General features: G+C 46.5%; 1 non-coding gene across 1 annotated transcript; it reads right to left on the reverse strand.

Annotated features, from left to right (window-relative positions):
- Window positions 1-453: 453 nt before the first annotated feature.
- On the reverse strand, window positions 454-526 carry trnak-cuu (transfer RNA lysine (anticodon CUU)). The gene has a single exon. It is a non-coding gene; the product is annotated as a tRNA-Lys (tRNA).
- Window positions 527-6,120: the final 5,594 nt, after the last annotated feature.

Here is a 6,120-nt window from a genome sequence, read left to right on the forward strand (position 1 = left end):
TGAGAAGAAACTGATACCTGAGCCTACTTTTGGGTCTGGACCTTTGAGCAGGCAGAGCCATCAAAGTAGCAGACTAAGCTAGCAGACGTTAGAATTGAGAAGAAACTGATACCTGAGCCTACTTTTGGGTCTGGTCAGGTAATGACACAATAATATGACATCATTATCAGACTGACGCCTGCTCAACACTGACCAAACACCACCCTATTGCATTGTGGGAAATTTCTGCTTGGCTCGCGTCCATCAAAACACACAAAGAAATTTCTCCAGAATCAGGATTGACAGTGGATACAATTGAGTCCACACTGGTTTTTCATTCTGAGTCAGGTGCAGGTGTGGAACTTCAGACACAGCCTGTGTTTGTGTTGTTTATTCAGTGATTTTTCTTTCAATTCCAATCAAAGCCCCACAGCTGCAGAAAGTGGGAGAACAAGCAGGGATGTTCAAGTTAAACGCCCAACGTGGGGCTTGAACCCACGACCCTGAGATTAAGAGTCTCATGCTCTACCGACTGAGCTAGTCAGGCTACATCTGAGTACCTTCAATAGCCTGAAGTGTTCAGAGTGAGAGACGCTACAAGCTCTTCATCAGACTCACAGTCACATGAGCCATCACATGATTGATGAATGACCACAAACACCTTCATCTTTGACAAAGAAGTAAAATAAAAGGTGAACCACAGATGAGACACCAGTGGTAAAAACACTAAAGTGCTGTCAAGGAGAAACAGGATACGAGCAAACACACACACAAGTTACAGAGGGAGAACTCTCCCAGAGGGAACCACTCAAAGGAGAACCTAGAGATCATCAGGCTGGATGACCTCATCAACATGAGACAGGTGGATAGGAAACAAGCTCAGAGATGTCAGGAACATGAGATCCAAGTGGTGAGAGAGCTTCAACTGGTGAGGTTCCAGAACCAGGAGTGAGGTGGAGCCTGCATCACCTACTGGGAGCTTTTAGTCTAAGGTTCAACTTGGACTTGAAGGATTTCTGGACAGACAACGTGCAGGGAGGGAATTTGGAGATGAAGAACAAGTTCCTCTCAGCTTTAATGGAGTTTTCAGGAGTCAAACAGACCCTCCTCTGATTGGTTGCCTCTGATTGTGTTCTCATTGCACCACAGCCTCCAGGTTGAGGGTTCTGGTTCTAGTCAGACACATTGACTCTGATGCTGCTGAGCCTGAAGGCAGGATGAAGAAAGGAGTGTCTGAGAGAGCTTCACCAGACAAACTGTCCAGTTGAACAACAAACACTAGTCAGTAGGAATGTTGCTGCTGGGACCCTGATTCAAACCAGGGTTGCTGCAGCCACAACACAGAGGACTGACCACTAGAGGATCAGGGCCTCCTGGAGGCTGAGGTTGGAGCTGCTCTGTCTTTGTCTCACTGAGAGACAAAAGACAATTGGAGTCCACAAAGAAATCATTGAGAAATCAAGGAGAGATCAAAGAAAGAATTCTAAGATTAAAAACAGAACTCTGAGATCAAAGGTTGAAGTTCCCCAAGGTTCAGTTTTAGCTCAGACCCTCTTTAATATCTCTGTACTGCCACTTGTCGTCAGGAGACTCAGTATAAACCTCCACAGTCCTGCTGATGTCACTCAGCTGGACATGTCTGTGTCTCCTGGTGACTCAGGACCAGTTGATGTCCATTAACCTGTCATGGAGGCAGAGAACAAAACTGAGGTCTTAATTAAAGCTGGAGGCAGTGTAGTTTGGGCCTGAGCCTCCTTCTGTCCACTGCAGCCCAGTAGCAGGAGTCGTCCTGAATCCAAGGATGTATTTTATGAGAGCGGTGGGACTTGTAGTTTAGGAGGTAGAAGCCTCAGTGTGACACCAAGTGAGAATCAGAGCTGAGCCTCTAAGAGCCCCTCCCCCGCTGCTCTCTGTCAGAGTGGAGAGGAGAGAGGATTTTTGGAGTTTGTTGTTTGAAAAAGGCTCATCAATCCCCAGATTGTGGTCAAAGTAGAATGTAAACATTTTAGTAGGCATTTTTGTCAGGAATGTAGTGAAGTTATTTGTGAAGTGGAGAGAGTTACAGTGTAGACGAGAGAAGCGTCAGTTTGAGGCTATGTGTGTCTGAGGAGACAGCCTCCCATTGGTTTACATTGTAGGGTGAAAAGTGGGTCCTGGACTTTGTCATGACTCAAACAATTTGTAGTTGGTTTCTGATGGTTTGGTTTGCTTGACCTTGCAAATCCATATTTTGGGTTCTGGCTTGTTCTGCTTTTCATTTTGTGTTTGTATTAAAGTTCTGTTGCTGAAAAAATAAATCCAGGGTTTAGTGACTAAAAAAAGGTCCAGAGGCCCACAACTAAATATTCAAACCAATATTTCCATGATAAGGAAGCCTAACAAGGTCACCAAGAGATGGAAACAACTTGGAGGATAGAAAATTGTTTTAGTTTATTTGACAGCTGATTGAAGACGTGGGTCAAAACTGACCGTTACCATAGAGATGGGAACAGAAAGCTGACACAAGAGGAAGGTTCCAGCTCTGAAAAAGGAGTTTGATCAAAATCTTCAACTGCCAGTAGAAATATCCTTTTGTATGTTGACCTTTGTTGACAGAAGTCACTTTAGCTTGGCAGTGAAAAGAATGGCTGCTAGCTTGACAAAGAACTGCACAAACCAGGTTCAAGCTGGACTTTGGACCCTGGTATCTGCAACAACTCCCATCAACTCCTAATCTAGCAGCTCTGCTGGGTCCAACTATTTTCCAGAACATTTGACAGACCTGTGGAGCAGTGAGGACACACATGAGTTGATCACATGATCCACTGAAGCGCCATTTTACCTGCCACTGAGGTCACCAACATGAGCTGGAGTTGGGAATCTTGAACTGAACCTGGTATCACAGCGACGCCTACTGCTGCAAAATGGAACAGCAACACTGAACCAAGTACAGGATTGGAGGGAGACTGATGGTCTCTGTTTGGGTTTTAGAAGGACAAGGAGGGCGTGGCTTCAAGCTGGATTCTCAGAGACTATTTCCCCAACCTCTACATTGGCATCTACACTGTCATCCAGTCATGTGACTGAAGTCATCCAGTCATGTCAGTGATGTCACTCTGCAGGACTGTCACTGCCATCACATTCTAGAAAAGAATCCAGACTCCACATTTCTGGGGCAGTTTTGGTCTTTAAACACTTGACAGTTCCAGGAGATTTAGTCTGGCTCAAGATCTTCAGATCAACCCAGGACAGAAGGCTATGACTCCATTGGATTGTGTAGTTGGAGCATTCAGAGATCTGGTGGATCTCAGTAGGAGCTGGATTTATCCACTGAATGATCCTGGTCAATGTGATCCTGCTCCTCCATCTCTCAGGCTGACAGAGCAGGAGGACCTGACTGAGAAGAAAGCTGCACTTGAGCAGCTTCAGTCTCTGTGTGACAACACACATGCAGAAAACCAGAATTTGAGGGAACAAGTTTCTACTCTTGAACATGAGAATAAAAGAGCAATCCAGGAGCTCCAGAACCTCACTGCTGTGGTGGCCAACCTCAAAACGGTCCAGGACAAGAACCAGACTCAGATAGAAGACCTGAACGCAACAGTCCACAGTCTTCAGTGTGAGGGGAGGAAGGTTGATGGAGAGAACAATGAGCTCAGAAAAGAGCTGACCCAGGTTCAGTCTCTGAGGGAGAGTGAACAGGTGGAGATGAAATGTCTTGAGGAAGACCTGACTGAGAAGAAAAGTGCACTTGATCAGCTTCAGTCTCTGTGTGACAAGAGATGGACAGAAAACCAGAATTTGTGGGGACAGGTTTCTAGTCTTGGACAAGAGAAGATCATTGCATATCAGCTGGTAGAGAACATGTCTGCCATGGTGGGCAACCTTGAATCTGTGAGGGAGGAGAACCAGGCTCAGATCAGAGACCTGAACACACAAGTCCACAATCTTCAGCTTGAGGTGAAGATGGTTTACAAGGAGAAGTGTGACCTCAAGTGTGAGCTCAACTCCATCCAGGCAGAGAAGAACAAAATGAGAGAAGAACTCACTGAGAAGAAGACGACTCTTGAACAGCTGAGGTTCCAGAGTGAGGAGAGAGAGGCAGAAAATGGATGTTTGAGGAGACGAGTTTCTACTGCATCTCAGGAGACAGAGACCTTCACTGCAGAGTTGGCCCACCTCGAATCAAGGAAGGACCAGGACCCCACAAAGACTGGCAGTCTGAACGGTGAAGTTCAGAGTCTTCTATGTGCAGTGAGAACACAAAAGAAGAAAAGGAGCAGTGCTCAGTGGGAAATCCTGGGAAATCTTCATGATTTAAAAAGCTGTTTGAAAGAGGAAAATCATGACCTTCAAGTGAAGGTCCAGCAAACTTCTGAAGAGCAAACAGACTCTCCCCTACGTCCAGCCAGAGAAGAGCAAGCAGACTCTCCCCTACGTCCAGCCAGAGAAGAGCAAGCAGACTCTCCCCTACGTCCAGCCAGAGGAGAGCAAACAGACTCTCCCCTACGTCCAGCCAGAGAAGAGCAAGCAGACTCTCCCCTACGTCCAGCCAGAGGAGAGCAAGCAGACTCTCCCCTACGTCCAGCCAGAGAAGAGCAAACAGACTCTCCCCAACGTCCAGCCAGAGGAGAGCAAGCAGATGCTCTCACATGTTCTTCTGCAGAGGAGCGACGGGATTCTGCTGCATGTCCTGTGACTGAAGAGCAGAATGATGGGGGCACCCTGGAGACTGGACCTGCTAGGGGTCAAACCAGAGGTCTACTGAGCCGTGTGACATCTGGTGCAGAAGATGCTCTGTTCATGTTCATAGTTCTTTCTTTGTGTGCCTTTCCTCAACTTTGTTTTCTTTGTTTGTTATATATGATGATACCTTGATCACCACAGCAGTTGATCCCAGCTTGATTAGCTGAGTGCTTTGCAGTCTAAAGCACTTTAGTGACACCTGTGGGGTCCCTTATCCTCACTGACCACAGGGATTCAGCCTCACTGAAGGAGAGTGAACCTTCCAGGTTGCAGCTCCTAGACTCTGGAACGCTCTCCCACTGGACATGAGGACGCTGTGGACACCTTTAGAAAGAAGCTAAAGACCCATTTGTTTATTAATATTGTTGTTCATGATGGAATCGTCCCTCTGTACCTGCCCACACAGGTCAAGAGGTCAAATGATTCCCTGTTTAAAACAGCTCTTCATCACATGGATGTGCATCCCAACAGTCAGAGTTCACCGATGCTGCTATTCCCTCCAGTGTGAGGCACTAGGAGTGACTGATGAGGGTCAGGGGGGTCAGGTTAGTCCAGATAGTGGGTCTGTATGAGGTTATTAGGGAGGGATAAGGTAGTGGCAGAGTTCAGGCTGTAGTTGTGCTCCAACAGTTGAGACAGGGCAGGACAAAAAATGACCTCCTGATGGCGTTAGGAGTGACTCTTACAAGAACCAATCAATAAAAGTGGGTGGTGACCTGCTCATGTCACGCTTGTGTTGATGATTACTGGGTCTCCTCCATGCTCATTTATCATGAATGAATCCCTCTGAGTAAAACACCTGATGACTCCTGAGTTGTTTCACAAAATGTGTGTGTGTGTGTGTGTGTGTGTGTGTGGGCAATATGTGTTATGGTTGTTATGGAGTTTATGGTTATTATCTCTGTTTCTTGTGTCTTTGTCTTTGTTGTCCTCCCCTTCGTCCGTCCTGGATTTTTGACCCTGGTTGCAGGAAGCCTGTGACCTCAACTCCTTTTTCTGTGTTGCTGAACGTAGAGCCTTGCTTCATTGTGCTAGCTAAAGTGTGATCCTCCCTGCTAATTCCTTATTTCGTTGACTAATTACCCACCAAAAATTAATACCTAACTGCTTTATTTGGCTGAAGTTTAAAAGACCATCATTCTGGCAGCAACAATCTTTCTGCCTTGTAAACACGCTAAGCTAACGATGGCTTCTCCCTCTTGTCCTCCTCTCTCCTGCTCAGAGTGCCACATGTTTTGTTCCTCCTCTGCCTCCTTTAGTGATACTGATAAGTGTGTTAAATGTAGTTTTCTTGTTGTGTTGGAGGTGAGTCTATGCGATGTTGAATTGGAACTGCAGCGGCTCTGCACCAAAAGCTGCGAGAGCTAGCCAACCCTCACTAGCTGGTGCAGACCAACTTAGCTTAGCTCCTAGCTT

The sequence above is a fragment of the Aulostomus chinensis genome, chromosome 1 (assembly GCF_037954235.1).
Source record: "Aulostomus chinensis isolate RoL2024-O1b breed Wild chromosome 1, RoL_Achi_v1.0, whole genome shotgun sequence".
NCBI classification, from domain to species: Eukaryota; Metazoa; Chordata; class Actinopteri; order Syngnathiformes; family Aulostomidae; genus Aulostomus; species Aulostomus chinensis.